Below are 16,663 nucleotides of genomic sequence, written 5' to 3'. Positions count from 1 at the left end.
TCCCATGAGCATCAACAATGACTCTTGCAAGTATTATTACAAAAGCAACGTGTCTGCTTAAAGAAAACAGCAGGAAAAGATTCAGTGTCTTAATACAATAAAAGTGAATTTCATTCAAGAGAAATGTTGTACAGATGTCATTGGGCACCTCAGCAGTAACCGAGAGCCAAGGCTGTCCCAATCAACAGCTCCTTAAAGTCCTCAAAGTCTGACAGAAGTAATGGCAAGAGAAAAGTCACTGTCCTCACAACTGAATAGTTGCAGAGACAGCCAGCCATCTTATTCAGTGAGATAATCAATAGAGTATGAACTAGGTTTCATGGAGTCATTGGGGAAGAGTGATTAGTTTTGGCTGGGTAGGTCCATCAAAGCATGACTGAAAAGCTGATTTTAAATCTGAGCCCCCGGGAGAAGACTGCCTCGAAGTAGTAGGAGTAAAGATGCAAAGAAAAGTCCAGGTAGGGAGAGAAGCATTAGCCCAGAATGTCTAGACACAGAGTGTGGGAAGGAGACTAAGACAATGAGGCTTCAGGAAGAGTTAAGGCCCGGCTGAAAGAACGTAGACCAAGTGTGGGGGGCAGTAAAACAAGGCTCGTTGTAAAATTTTCAAGCAAGAGGGCACGGGGGGACTGAAGTCTAAGGGAAAAGTCCACATAGTGGCCTAGAAGACTGGAGGGGGCAATGTGGAAAAGGGTTTGCATGGTCTCGTGGAGAAATGATGAAGACATGCGCGGCACAGAGCAGGGGCAGTGGGCAGGGGCAGCCGGCGAGCTTTCTGTGCAGCTGAAGGAGCAGAGCTGACGTCCTCTGTCCCCGAGCACTAGCCGGAGCTTCTTGACCCTCAGCTGAGAGCTCCCCAGCTTTCCCCGTTTTCAAAACCTCTAGCTCCATTTTCACAACTAGCTCCTCTCCTCTGTTCTGTTCCTTCCTAAGAAGTAAAGAACTTCATTTCCTTTTTCAAAACTCTACCTAGCTGTTGGTTAAAGGTTAGCTTTTCTGTAAAAATTAACAAGAGTGATAGAATTGGAAACTGGAAAGTAGAAAAGCATATTAATTTTTGATAGGAAATTCTTTTATATGTTCATGACTAAGTCCACCTGTAGTAGGTAGCGCCTTGATTACTACAAATAGTATTATCACAAACCAGATGGGCCAGTAAATTCAATTAAGAGACTGCTTTGCCTAGAAGAATCAAATCTGTAACTTCTTCAAATGGTGGCGTTTCTGCCCAGCCCCGTCCCACTGGCAGGCTGGTTTGTTTCAGATACTGAAACCTTCCTGATTATTGACCAAGAACTGTTGTCTTTTTCGAAAAGGATCCGTTTGTACCACAATATTGAACCCCTCCCTTCCCAAAGTGCCTCATAGAAGTTTGAGCAGTTTACATTGTCAATAAAAAAGCTTCCAAATTACTTGCAACACTGGGGGAAAGGGGATCAAATAGCAAAATCAATGAGACTTAACAGCCATATTATGATGCTTTCCATCAGTTGTCAAATAAACCCCAAGACTTAATGGTATTGTGGTTAAAAATACATATTGCTGATAAGTATTGGCACAAATGAATAGATTAGTGCAAATGAAGCTGGGAGTTTTATCTTGTGGTTTCATTTATTTCTTTCCGGTCCCCCAGCCCCTTACACTTATCTATCCCCTGCAGACAAATGTTGTCATCTCTTCTCTAAAAGCATGTCAATTCAGCTCTAAACAGAACTGTTAGTCAGATTTTTCTGTAGAAAGGGCATTAGACTCACAGATAATAAGCTCAATATTGACTTGGGGTCCTTGTGTGGTTGGTTTAATTGACTACATTGCTAAGCTATTCTTTATGCATCAAATGACTTCAAGGCATAACCACAGCATCCAAGAACCTCCAAGTCTCTGTCTTAATTCTTCTAATTGTACCAAGTATAGGGGAAAAATCAAGTTCTGAGAGAGTCTATTCAATAGCCATTTGTTAAATGCCTAGTGTGAGCCCAGCAGCATTCAAGATAAAATGAGACAGGAAGTGAAGATAAACAGAACCCCATGTCTACACAAGAAATGTGTAATCTAGTAAGCGAGATCCACAGACATACTCCTGACAGCAATTGGGGATGTGCTAGGAAGGATGGAATCGTAGGGACAGAGTTTGGAGTCCTTTGAAAACATATATCCCCCTGGTTTTTATCTAGGGCTTCTGAATAAAGTGCAAAGCATTTCCTGGGCGGGCACTATGCATACAAAATCACATCTAACATCCACGGCTCCTCGATCTCTGGGCATTATTATCCTAAATGATTTGCAAATGGGATGACTGAAGTCCAGCATCTAGAGAATTCTGCCAAACTAAATGAGGGCTAGAATCCATATTTAAACCTAGTTACATCTGATTCCAGACTGATGCTATGCCCCTTCTGGGCTTCTGGGAGAGGGAAGGTGGACACAGATTTGGCTGAGTTACCCGGTGAGGATGACTCAAGAGTGCTGGTATATTTATCACATGGGCAGAACAACCCCATCATCATTTTTTAGTTTGATGAGTTACTTTGGGGTGTAATCAGAAAAAGGAAAAACAAATCATTTCTCCCTGAAAAACTGATTCTATGTAGTTTAGAGTCAGCTTATTTTGAAAGAATAAAAGGACCTGCTAGTACACTCTGGTTAGAATGTATGTGACTGGAAAAGCTAACTTGTTCATTCATTCATAATAGAAAGCATGTGTCAGGCACCATTCTAATCCCTTTAAGAATATTCATTTAGTCTCCATGACAGCCTTATGACACTGGTACTATATTTCTTCATGATACATATGAGAAAACTGAGGCAAGGGAGGTTAGGCTACTTTCTTCCCACCTGGTAAGTGGTATTCTTGATATTTGAATGCAGGCAGCTCATTGTCTAGGATCAAAACCACTGTGGACACTGCCTCTGTATCTAGCTGCTGATGGAATTTCTGGAGCTATTGGAACCTTTTTTGAGGCTAATCCCTTATCCAGTTTCTAGCACTCACCATGTTCCCTCTTAGGTTACTTTAAGAATGCTTAGGTCAGCAAATCAGGCTTACCCTGTCCATGTACTGCCACTGTTTGGGGAGCTGGACCCTTCCTTTGTTTTTATAGTGATGTGTACTGATTTTTCTTTTGTAGTCACTTTTACTGATTTTCTCAGTTTCTTGGGACACTTTACCTTTGTGTATCCTGTTCCTTTATGCCAATAAGAGACTCTACTTGGATCATTTCCCAGGAATCCATATCTGTAAGACAGAGCTGTGCTTACTTTTGTCAACCTTCAACCCGCCATTGGTGTCTGGCAAACCCTGAGAAACGGCCATAGTAAGGTATCCTCTCTGCAACTGCTTGCCTATGTCAGGACCCCTCCAGGTCTCCACACATGACTTGTATTTGGATGCTCCTGAATTGTGATGTCTCACCACCTTCTGGAGCAATGGTCTCCTGTTCATGTCTCAGATGACAGTGTTTTCCTTGATATTCCCTTGTCATCTGCTAGCATCGGTTCTGCAACACATCTTATGAACTATTACCTACAGCTGATCCCCTCCTTCCCCCTTCTCTGGTAATCTGTCCAAACTAGGAGCCTTCAGAGTTGATGTCAACACATTTTAAAATAAACAGCACGGGAGAAGAAAGGACAGAATGTGAGTGGGAGATGGAAGGAGACAAAGAGGAAAGAAATGAAAGGGTTGGTAACACGGGAAGAACTAGAAAGAGGAGAGAAACAAGAGTGAGGGAGAACAGGGAGAGGCCAAAGGAAAAAATATAAGGAGGGAATAAAGCCTGGCTTTGTAAAAATAATTGAGAGCACACAGCACAGCCAACCGCTCCCAGTCAGCAGGCGCTGTTACCAGTCCAACAGAAGCAAACAGCTGGATGACTTCAGACCTTCTACACACAACTTGAATGGTTACAAGATTGTTTGCCACACAGTTTCCAAGAATGGCTTCTGAGTGTGATCACTCTCTGTTCAAGTTTGTACTTTTCCCTCTCTCCAAAGACATTTCTGGCACTGCTTGAGTTCCGTGTCCTATTGGGGAAAGTTATCTTCTTTCTACTATTTTCACAAACTGTACAGTAGCAAATATTTTGGTAAATAAAAGAAATAAAAACATCCCAAAAGTGCCTATGCCTCTACTGGCAAGCAATTTGATGAAAAATTGTATTCAGCGGAAACTATCTATTGACACTTGTGTTCGTTTGCATGCCAGGTACCGGTGCATAAAACTATATACAGGCATGGTGAGCTATTTAGCCTGACCTCAGTTGTGATATTTTTCCTCAGAGAGACTTAGAAGCTATTTCAGGGGAACAGACACTTATACAAATAATCATGACTGAGGACAAGAAGTGATAAAATGGGAAAGAGATTTAGGAGAGACTGCTGAGTTCTACAGGAATCAAGATAATGTTTTTTTGAAGTTGGACAGAGGCCATAGGTCTGACGAACTTAAGAGGCACAAATAAACATCAAGATCAAGGAGTGGGTAGGACTGGGTGCTCAAGGAGTAGCACACAGACTAGCTGGAAAAGAAGCTAAAATGTTTTGCCAGGCGTGGTAGCGCACACCTTTAATCCCAGCACTCGGGAGGCAGAGGCAGGAGGATCTCTGTGAGTTCAAGGCCAGGCTGGCCTACATAGTGAGTTCCAGGGCAGCTGGGGCTACAGACAGACCCTGTCTCAAAAAGATTAAAAAAAAAAAAAGATATGATTTTACTGATGGGAAAGGACAAATTCACCTACCAGAGAAACTCAGAGAGCAAAAGAGCTCAGAAAATGGAGCCTTGTCCTGAAGGATTTTTCTTAATTAACAAACTAAAACTGCACTAAGATTTGGGGGGGGGGGGGTTATACACTATCTGTATTTATCTATCTATTCATGACTAAATCTCAACTTTTCTAGTCTGAAAATTTCCGGGCTGCACTACTCCTTCATTGTTGCCTGATGCAAGACATTTGTTAAAGAAGAAAGGTACTCATTCCTTGACCAGGGCTCAGTATGACTTGGGAGTGACAATCTTTCAGGGGATAAAGAAGGCTGAGCAGGGAGCTGGAGAGATGACTTGGCAGTCAAGAACACTGGCTACTCTTGATGAGGAACCGGGTTTAGTTCTTAGCACCCACATAATGTCTAACACTCGCCATTAACTCCAGTGCCAGGGGATCCAATGGCCTCTTCTGGCCTTCATGGGCATTGCATGCATTGGTGTACTTAACACGGATGCAACTCATACACCCAAAACAAAAATAAAGAGGACGAGCAAAAGTGTGGGTTTGTAGACTTATTCCATGAATGCTTGCTTAGCAACACACCACAAGGGTTCTGTCCTGTGGATACAGGGTGATGCACAGGAGGGGCTTACAGTTAGGACACAAGATCAAGCATCACTATAAACCACGCCTTGAAACGCTATGACCAGATAGGTGTGGTTGGTTTTAGCTCAGGCAGTGTGTGGTCAGGAAGGCTTCATAAAAGAAATGGCTTTTGTCATCCTTGTGAGGAGGATGCTAAGGCAGACAGATGTCTGGCCATCTGCCTATAGCAACAAGCGCAGTTCAGGTGCACAGGTTGTGATGGCGCTCCGGCGGTTCAAGCAGAGCTTCTCGCTGCCTGGTGTGAGGGGGCACTTTTTGAAAAGGGGCTCCTCCTGAGCACAGATGTCATCAAGTAGTGACATCTCTGAACTATTTTTCTTTCAGTGATATGAACTGATTGTTTTAACATAAGTGTTTATTCAGACGGCTTACTGTCCGAAACTTTTTTGCTATGGTGCATTTAACATAGACACAAAAGATCACAGGAAAGTATCACAAGCTTTCATGCGGTCCTCACCCAACTTCAGCAGCTCGTCTCCAGTCCAGTTTGTCTTCTCTGTCCCCAGTCCACCTTTTCCTCCTCGTTCGAGATCAGTTTAAGAAAGTTTCAGACATTAAGCTTTCTCCATTAGCAATTCAGTCTCTGTCTCTTACAGATAAAGACTCCTCTTCAGTCTGCATTTTTCACAGTTTATCCTAAAACAATTTAAATTCATTTCCAGTTATTATTTTTATTATGTCGACAACATACAGCCACTATAGACACACCATAATATAGAGGTGAATAAAAAGATAAGCCCAATATCCCCCCATGCCAGCTACCTGCAGACACTCAGAGTTCTCTTATAGTACACTGTTCATTTTTATGTGTAAATTCAAATAACTTTGTTTTAATATTTACTATGCTAAACTGTTTTTTCTCTTGATAATAAATTATACATACATGTCCAAACCATTACATGCAATGATTCCATATTTTATTATGTGAGTAAGATTTATCCACCAGTTTTCTACAGTAGAGAGAGATTTTGTGCCCTTACTTTTTAAAGCTTGTTTTCTTTGAAACATTTTTTCTTAGGGGTCTGTGTTGTAGGACCTTCCTTGTTCTGCTTGTTCTGCCTGTTCTGGGTCCATGAATTTGGAACATGCTGCTTATTCATAATATAGCTACAGGGTTTTTCTTTAGTTTTAATAATTAATACTTAAAAAACTTATTTCTTGGTATTTAAGTGAACATAGTTTATCATACACTACATTTTTACTTCCTTTCAACGTTCCTGTTAGTAAACTAAATTATCTTCCTTTTAAATAGCTGGTAATGATTTTTATTCATGACATATTTTTGAAGTGCTAACCACAATGATACATATATGAACATCTAAATTTCTAGCATCTCAAAGAATTTTTATTCCTGAGACCACTGAGTAAACAATTTAAAATTGGAAATTATATATTATTTAGAAATCAACATGGTATCAACAATATTTATCCTTTCTTCATAACTGTGCTCCCAAACTGTTTTTCTATTCTGAATCTGTGTTCACTTTTAAAAGCAATTTTATTGAGACATAATTAATGTATCCACTTAGACTATATGTTGAATGAATTGTGGCACTCTCGAGATACGGGACATTTCTATCACCCAAAGTTTCTTCATATTTATGCTTTATGCTTAATTATTTTAAAATAAATATTATTAATTACAAGAAACTTTAGGTCTAAAAAGAGAAAGACTTCTCATATAACCTTCGACTGTAATTATTAACTTGTTCATCTTCTTTCCTTCATTCTAGCACTCCATGCTGAAGGACAGCGGTACGTGTTTTAAAGACCAGACATGGTAATGATCAAGTTCAGGATATTTAATTATGCTTAATTATTTTAAAATAAATATTATTAATTACAAGAAACTTTAGGTCTAAAAAGAGAAAGACTTCTCATATAACCTTCGACTGTAATTATTAACTTGTTCATCTTCTTTCCTTCATTCTAGCACTCCATGCTGAAGGACAGCGGTACGTGTTTTAAAGACCAGACATGGTAATGATCAAGTTCAGGATATTTAAGTGTTAAAATGTACATACCTTATATAGTTCCTATTAAACTTTCACTGACTTGACATTGTACTTTGTAATACCTTTCTTTTTTCCCAAGCTGCATTTCAATAGAGGATCCCACAGTGTTCGGTCATTATTTTCTTTAGTTGCTTTTAATGTGAAAGTTTCTTTCTTTGTTTCTCATAGCATTAGCACCTTGAAAGGGACAGGCTTGCTGCATTATAGACAGTCCTTCATTCATCTGATTTTTCTCTTGTGATCTAATGTGACTGGATGCTTTTAGATAGCATGCTACATACACGGTAACGTGCTCTTCAAAGAACATTATTTCAGAATGCAACTAATAATAATTTATTGCATTACTGATGACATCGAATTTGATCACTTGGTAATGGTATTTGCCATATTTCTCCATTACGCAGGTTGAGCTTTCTCGATTGTATTAGTAAGTAATCTGTGAGTACTCATGTACACTTATTCTGAATAGAGTTTGACCCATTGGTAAAATGGATTAATTGATAATCTTGCTTGACTGCGTACAATGTTTAGAAACCAGGGATTTCCTAATTCTTCAATTTCTTCTATATTTATTGGCTGACATGTTACAATAAAGATTGATTCTAACCTCTTCCCTTTTCATGGGTTGTAGACTTTTTTTCACTGAAACTACAATAGTCTTGTCGTTTTATTCATCTTGATGCTCAAGTCATCCAAATTTGGCAAAGAACAGTCTATGAAACTGGCCGTGTCATATTGGAGCACTACCCTCTTTGAGTATTTCTCTAGAGGGAAGTTCTCCTGAGTTCTGACTTCAGTCAGGTCTCCAAGGATTCCTGGATCCTTTTACTGCTAAATCTTTTATTTAGAAACAAAAATCTCAAGTACCTAAGGGTACCACCACATTCTTATCAGACCAAACACATCAGTAATTCCTTATTGCCATCAAATATTTTGCCAGAGTAGAAATGTCTAACTTTCTCATAGACACATATATTTTCTAAGTCTACACAGTGTTGCACTGTAGGTCTATTAACTTTCTAAAAATTTCTCTATAGAGTTATCCTCTCTTTTTAAAATTTTTAATTGAATTTTTGCAAATTTCACACAATGCATCTTGATCATAGTTAGACCTGCTCCCATATCTGCATCCCCTTCATAACCCCCCCACCAGATTTCATGCATTCTGTCATATACATTATTGAGCCAAGTTTGTGTCCCCAGATGTCCCTTCCTGTGAGAAATGTCCCTTCCTGACCAGTCTGTAGCCTGGTCAACCTAGAGTCACTCCCTTAAAGAAAACCAACTTTCCTTCTACCAGTAGTCATCAGTTGCCAATGGCTTTCAACTAAGGTTGGGGCTTCTTTCCCATTTCCCCACTTCTATGCTGAGTTTTTGTTTGGTTTGAGCTCTCATGGGTCTTGTGAAAGCTGTCACCGTTGCTGTAAGTTCATATGAGCATCTTTCTAGCCATCTGGAAAACTGGTCCTTGTGGTCATCCACCACCCCTGGCTCTTACGGTCTTTCTGCCCCCTTCTCTATGATGGTCCCTAAGCCATGGGTGACAGAGGCTTCCTACAGGCATCCTACCCAGGGACAAGCACATTGCAATCTCTTGTTCTCTGTACATTGGCCAGTTGTGGCTCTCTATGTTAATTACCATCTGTTTCATAAAGAAGCTTCACTGGGGAGAGTTGAGAACGGCATTAATAGTCTTTCTGCCTCCTGTTCTGCTATATACCCTGAGCCATAGGTGTAGGGGTTGCATTGTAGATGTGTCACTTTGGCATGGGTATCTCACAGACATGTATTCTCTGTGTTTGATCAGTTGTAGAACTCTTTCCATCTGCTGTAAAAAGATTTTTGGTGAGTTGTGAGAGGTACACTTGTCTGTAAATACAAGGATACATAGAGTACAGTAGGAAATTATGTTGGTCTAGGGATGCGACAGATGTAGGGTTTTCTCTAGGATCTAGGACTTCTCTAGCCATGTGTATTTGGCTATGTTTACTGTACCACACATGAGTTTCCACCTAGTGAGAAGGCCTTAGGTACAATTAGACAGCTGTTGGTTATTCCCAAAATAAGGGTGCCAGCACAGCACTAATAGAGTTTTCTGTGCCAGTCATTGTTGTGTTTACTAGGCTTTACAGCTGTGTGCAACCAGTGGTTGGTTTTCTCCCTCAGCAGCTTGCATAGTGTCCTCTGATACTTTAAGAACTTAGTCTTCAGAGAAGAGGCCTTCAAGTTACTTCCAGCTCAAATGCTCCAAGTTCTGTGTCTGATGTATGCTCTGTCTTCAGCAATAGGGTCTTACCTTAAAGTTCTTGGAAGAAGTCAAGGGTTATGGCAAAAGCCCATGTTATTTTGGGAAGTCTCTTGATTTACCCTGACTAACTTGAAGGGAGTTTCTCTTGCCTGGGACTGTTTTATAGCATTCAGATACACACATGTACTTGTGTGTAAATATATTTTTTGAAGTAGCTCATTTTCCTAAGCTTTTTCACACCATCTAAGTATCATTTGTCTTTCTCTCCCCCGTATAACCTTCCCTCCTCCTTCCCCTGATAAGTAGCCACATTTTCCCAGTTTTCTCTTTGATAACACTGTCCTGTCTCCTACTATCCCCCTCTCTCAAGCTCCTTCTCTACCTTTACTGCCATGGGTTTTTTTCCATTTTCCTGGCTCCTGTGGTTACAACAGGATACTCAATCTAAGGATTTTGAGCTCAGATCCACAAATGAGAGAGAACATTCATCACTTGTTTTTCTGAGTCTGTGTCTTAACTTAGTATGATAGCTTCTAGTTCCATCCACTTACTTGAAAATTTTATTTCATCTTTCCTTACTGCTGAGTAGAATTCCATTGTGTAAATATACCACATTTTCATTATCCATTCATCAGTTAAGGGACATTTAGGCTGTTTCCATTTCTTTGCTATTGTGAAAAGAACAGCAACAAACATGACTACACAAATATTTCTGCAGTAGGATGGGTTCTTTGAGTAACATGCCAAGGACTGGTATACAGATCATGTATAATTTCATATCATCTGCAAATAGGGATAATTTGACCTCCCTTTTCCAATTAGTATCCCTTTAGTTTTCTGCTCTTGTCTTATTGCTTTTGCTAGAATTTCAAGCACTATATAGTGAAAAGGAGTGGAGAGAGTCGAAAGACATGCCTGGGTTTCTTATTTTAATGGGAATGCTTCAAGTTTCTCCAGTCCATTTCTCTCTAGTACTTTTATCATGAATGCATATTTGATTTTTTCAAAGGGTTTTTCTGCATCTATTGAAATGATCATGTATTTTTTGTCTTTAAGTCCATTTATGCAATTTATTACATTTACCGACTTCTGTATATTGAACCATCCCTGCATTTCTGGAACAAGGCCAACTTGATCATGGTGGATGATCTTTATGATGTGTGTCTGCATGTAATTTGCAAAAATTTGTTGAGTATTTTTTCATTTGTGTTCATTAGGGACATTGGCTTATAATTTTCTTTTTTAATTGTGTCTATACCTGGTTTTGGTATTAGAGTGATACTGGCTTCATAGAAGGAGTTTGGGAGGTCTCCCTCTGCTTTTATCTTTTTGAATAATTTAAGTAGTATCAGTTGTAGATCTTCTTTGAAGGTCTGGTAAAAATATACTGTGAATCCATCTGGACCTAAGTTTTAATGGGTCAGGAGGCTTGATTTCTGGCTTTAAATTTGGTGGTTCTGTTGAATTGAGAAACTCACTCATTTCTTTCAGATTTCCTAATTTAATAGAATATAGGTTTTTGAAGTATTTCCTTATAATGTTCAGGATCTTTTTAGTGCCTGTTGTAATGTTTCTCTTTTGTCTCTGATTTGTTGATTGGCATTTGCTCTTTATTTCTTTTGGTTAGCCGGGCTAAGGGTTTATTTAGCTTGTTTATCTTTCCAAAGAACCACCTTTTAGATTCATTGATTCTTTGTATTTTTTATTATCATTTCATTGATTTCTGCTCTGATTTTTACTATTTCTTCTCATCTGCTGGGTTTGGGTTTGGTTTGTTCTTGCTTTTCCAGATTCTTGCATTGTAGCGTTCAGTCATTTATTTGTGCTCTTTCTAACCTCTTAGAACTTGCCTCTTAGGGCTGCTTTTACTGTGTCTCAGAAGTTTTGTTGTGTTGTGTTCTCATTTTCATTTAGTTCTAGGAATACTTTTATTTCTTTCTTGATTTTCTTTTTGACCTATTTCATCATTCAGGAGTATGTTCTTTAATCACCGTGAGTTTCTGTAGTTATTAGGTTTCTTTTCTTGCTGATTTTAAGTTTTACTGCATTGTGGTCTGACAGAATGCATGGAATTATTTCAATTTTTGTATTTGTTCAGGGTTTTTTTGTGCCTCAGTATGTGATCTATTTTAGAGAAACTTACATGGGCTGCTGAGTAGAATATATGTTCTTTGGTGGTTGGGTGGAATATTCTATAAATGTGCGTTAAGTTCATTTTATGTATAATTTAATTCAGATATTTCTCTATTTCTTCTTTGATCAGTTGACCTGTCCTTTGGAGACAGTGGGGTATTGAAATCCTCTACTACTACTGAGTTGGTGTTAATCTGTGTCTTGAAGTCCAGTAGTACTGTTTTCATGAAATTGGGTGCACCAGAGTTTGGTGCATATATGATTATGTTTGTAATGTCTTCTTGGTCAATGGTCCCCTTGATCAAAATGAAGTGACCATCTTATTTCTTCTGGTTGATTTTAATTTGAAGCCTATTTTGTGAAATATTATCATTGCAATGCCTGCTTGTTTCTTAGTGCCGTTTGCTTGGATTACTTTTTCCCATCCTTTTACCCTAAGGTGATGCCTATCCTTGAAGGTGAGTTTCTTGTAGACAACAAAAAAGATGGATTTTGTTTCCTAATCCATTCAACTTGCCTGTGTCTTTTGACTGGGAAGTTGAGTCCATTCACATTTAAAGTTATTATTGGAAGATGTACATTGGTGACCATCATTTTATTTTCTGTTTGTGTTCTTAGTCTTACTTTGTGTTTCTGTAATTATAACTCTTTATTTTCTTTCTGTAGCCTCTTGGGTATCATCATTTTTTTCTCTTTAATCCTTTTTATTGCTTTGAGTTTTCTCTGTAGAATTGAGTTTGTGTATATGAATTCTTTCATTCTATTTCTATCGTGGAAAAATTTTTTCCCTTCTACTATAATAGACAGGTTTTCTCGGTAAATTATTCTGGGTTTGCATTTCTGATCATCTAGAACTTGGAACACTTTGTTTTAGGCTCTTCTGGATTTTATAGTTTGCAGTGAAAAAGCAGTTGTAATTCTGATGGGTTTTCCTTTATATGTAGCTTGTTTTTTTTCCTTGCAGCTTTCAGTACCCTCTCTTTGTTCTGTGCAGTTAGTATTTTTACTATATGTTGTAGGGAGTTTCTATTCTGTTCCTATCTATGTGGTGTTCCGTGTGCATCTTGTATCTGTTTGGGCATGCGTTTTCTTAACTTACGGAAGTTTTCTTTTAGAATCCTGTTGAGAATCTGGTCCAATGCCCTTGACTGAGATTTTTCTCTTTCTTATATGCCTATGATACATAGATTTGGTCTTTTCCTGGTATCCCACATTTCCTTCATATTACAGGCTTGTTTATTTTTTTATTTTTCATATTTGTTGCTTGAGTGGTCTAATTCGTCAACTTTATCAGTGGTCTTGATATTCTGTTTTCCCTTTTGTTCAGTCTTCTGGGGAGACTTTTTCCTGTTGTTTCAAATTGGTTTATTGAGGTTTCCAATTTCATCTTTATTTCAGCCTGTTTTCCCCAATATTTCTATCTCTTTCATGACTTCACTTTTCAAGTCCTGGCTCATCTTTGTCACTTCATTCAGTCTTATATTTGTATTTTCTTGAGTTTCAGCCAGGAGTTTATTCTTATACACTGAATTCTTTGTGTGTTCTTTAAAGTCATTGAACTCTTTTATCATTTTTATCATCGTTCTTTTAAATTCTATGTCCTGGGATTCCTCTGGGTAGTTTTCATTATACAACACTTCTATAAGTCTGGTGGGATTTGGTGGGGACATATTATCTTCATTTCTCATATTTTCACTTTTTTGTGTTGTGACCTGGTCACATGGAATTCTTTTGTTCATTGTGTGTCTGATATGAAATTCTAGCCTGTCTTGGTTGAGATGAAATTTGGTTCTGTTTTTATTGTTGATGTAGCTTGGTTTCTTTCTGATCAGGTATGAATACTTAGTTGGTTTGTATTTCAGGCTCTCACATTTTGACTTTTTATTTGAAGAGGCCAGATGGTTCCAGTATGGTGAGTCTGGAGCTCTCCATCAGGATGAAAAGGCCTAAGCTCAAGTCTGGGGCTGATCTCAAAGCAAGTGGATGGTGACCCAGTGGGTGAGATCTGGGTTACTCACTCTGCTAGTCTGGTGCTCACTAGCAATGACAGCAGGAAGGGGCCTAGGTCCAAGGAGGGCTGATGGGGACAGGAAGGGCCTTGGCCAGTTTTGACTAGCTGAGCAGAGATGGCAGTTATCCTCTCTCTTTTTGTGACCTTGTTCTTTAGTGTTTGAAGGAGTCAAGCTGCTATTCCTATGGAGCTTTCTCTAACTTGTGTTTTATTGGTTATATTCCTGAGACATAGTTTTAACACATTCCTCAGTCATGTATCTTTCCTATAAATTGGTCATTGAATCTAGACATTTTATCATATTTGGCCTCTTCTCCTGCTCTTCTTCCTCTTTTTAACATGATGTCATCACAGGTGAAGCTATGTTTCATCAGGAGGGACATGGAGATGTTTGTCTTAATTTCTATGGTATCTGATTTGCAGCTAGTTTAGTAGCAATTGCAAAGTATTAATATTCTTCATCTATTCTTCATTTACCAACTAAAATATTGATACAAACCAGAAATTTTATCTAAGATAGAAGTTTTCTTTAGCTATTCAGTGATAGTTTAGAAAAGTCAAGATAAATGCTTGAGTCTTATCCTTTATCAGTTTTCAAAATAATTTATTCCTTAGCATTTCCCAGTGGCAAACAGCTAGTTTTCCACTTTAGAAGTATTATGAATGCATGAGGAAAGCATATTTGACACATTCCAATCCATTGAAGTTATTTTCCTTATTGATATTCAAGTTGCCTCATTTTTGGCCTCAGGAGCCTACTCACCTTGGCATGTAAGTCTTTGGGGAGAGCCTAGCAGGTGTTCACGTCTTATCTACCATCTGGTGTAGCAGCTCTTGTCAGGCTCATTTTTATCTTTCTTGCTGAAGATGTAAAATAAAAGTCTAGTAATCAGAGATATTACAGTTTTAGTAATTGCTTGTAGACCTTTAGAGTGGAATTAATTTTTTTTCAAAAAGAAATGTAAAAAAAAGGAGCAGTAGAATTAGAATTTCTTTCACCCCATATGATATTCAAAGCACTGCTATAACAGCAACACCACGCATCATTGACCTATGATGGCTGAGCACAGCTGCAAATGTTTGCTATGGTTACTTTTGTTCTGAGATTGTGTCCCCTTTAGGGATACGTAATCAAATTTGTGTGTTTTAAAGAGTCTTAAAATAGTTTTTGTCTGTATAATTATGTTATTAATAGATAACAGGTAGCTCATTTCCTTTGTTGTCAGGTTATCAGGATTACTTATTTAAATTAAATTTTATTTCAAAATTCTGTAATATACTCACACAACTTCAAAGTCAAAACTCACAAATGAGATAAAGTCAAAGGAATCTACTATTTCTATTTCTCCCTCAACAACATCTAGCCTTATAGTTAATCTTTTAAACCATTTTATTGCATATAAATGGAAAAATGTTATCTGAGATACTGGTGAGGCAAATGGTGGTAACACCAGTGACAGTAGTAAAAACACTGGATTATTGAAATACTCTCCTGAATTATAACATGCTGGAAGTTATACCTTTCATTCCACATATTATCTCATTACCAAAATAGCTTTTGAGGAAAACATCATTTCCATTTTATAAATGTTTAAATTGCTGTAAAAATGTAAGTTTAATGATGACCTCTTAGAACTAGTGGATTTCTGAACAAGACTTGGCCCAGATCTCTGTGAACTCCATCCAGTGCCCTTCCTGTCACTGCATCCTCTATGGCCCATTGTCCCTTCAGCTATCAACACTTACTGAAATGGGAATGTGAGCATTATGATTTTAGATTTGTACAAAGTCATATTTCAATTCTAATTTACCATTATCAGAAGTCATAAGGTATTAGGGAAATTGTTTAATATATCTGGTATGCAATTTCTTCCTTTTTAAAATTTTTTTTTGAATTTTTGTGCATTTCATACACTATTTAGACCCCTGTGATACAATTTCTCACCTTTGTGTAAGTGGAAACTGTGTAGGTTAATGAGGTACTGTAACATGATAGCCCACACAAGACTGCACTTGTTTTTAAACTATTGCTGCCAAGGCAGAAGCTGTGGGGTGGTAGATCACAGTTCTGGTCAAGGGAGAGAAGACAGTCAGCTCAGATGCAATCAAACACTGTTCTCTAAAATGATGATCTGACAACTGTTTTGTTTGTATCAGCTGCTGGGCGGGACTCATAGAACAGGCACAAGGGACAGCTTTCAGGACAGAGAGGCAACAACCACTGACTTGAAGTCACCACTGTAAAGTCATTCCAGTAAAAACTAATTATCACCACAAATTTTATAGAAAACAATTAGATAGAAACAAAGCTCCCAAATAACACTTCTGAGCTAATCTGTAAGAAAAACTTAGGATATTTCTGCTCCTTGGAAAAGGTTCCCTTTTGTGAAAACCTTGGTAACACCTCTGTGTTCATGGCAGGTAACAGTCTGGGAAATCCCTGCAGGTTAGTAAGACATGAATGAGTCCAAAAGTAGCAATCAGACAAAAATTTCCATTTTCTTGGTCACACTACTACGCATTTCTTGGTACTGAAGGAATAAAAAATTAATTCTGAACCACATTGAATTCAAATTTACATTTCAGTTAGACATGTAAAAAATCTATTAAATTGAATGAATTTGATCAATCTTATTCAAACTTTCCTTTGTCTTCTTGTTGTATAAAAATCTTGTGGGGATATTCATAGGTGCATACTCAGTGGTAGATATAAATTCAGACTGTGTGGGTAGCCCAAATGTGGCAGTGTTGTGTTGCCCAGGCCTCAGCTCCTCAGCAGGTACCATGTGACTGTGTGCCTTACAGAAAGTTGACTGAACAAGGAGCCATTGCTGTCTGGCTGAGCACCAAACCTGAGACATTCAGTGTCATGTCCTTTTATTATCTC

This window comes from Nannospalax galili, unplaced genomic scaffold (assembly GCF_000622305.1).
Source record: "Nannospalax galili isolate Female #2095 unplaced genomic scaffold, S.galili_v1.0 scaffold591, whole genome shotgun sequence".
NCBI lineage: Eukaryota > Metazoa > Chordata > Mammalia > Rodentia > Spalacidae > Nannospalax > Nannospalax galili.
Note: the sequence above shows the minus strand (reverse complement) of the source record.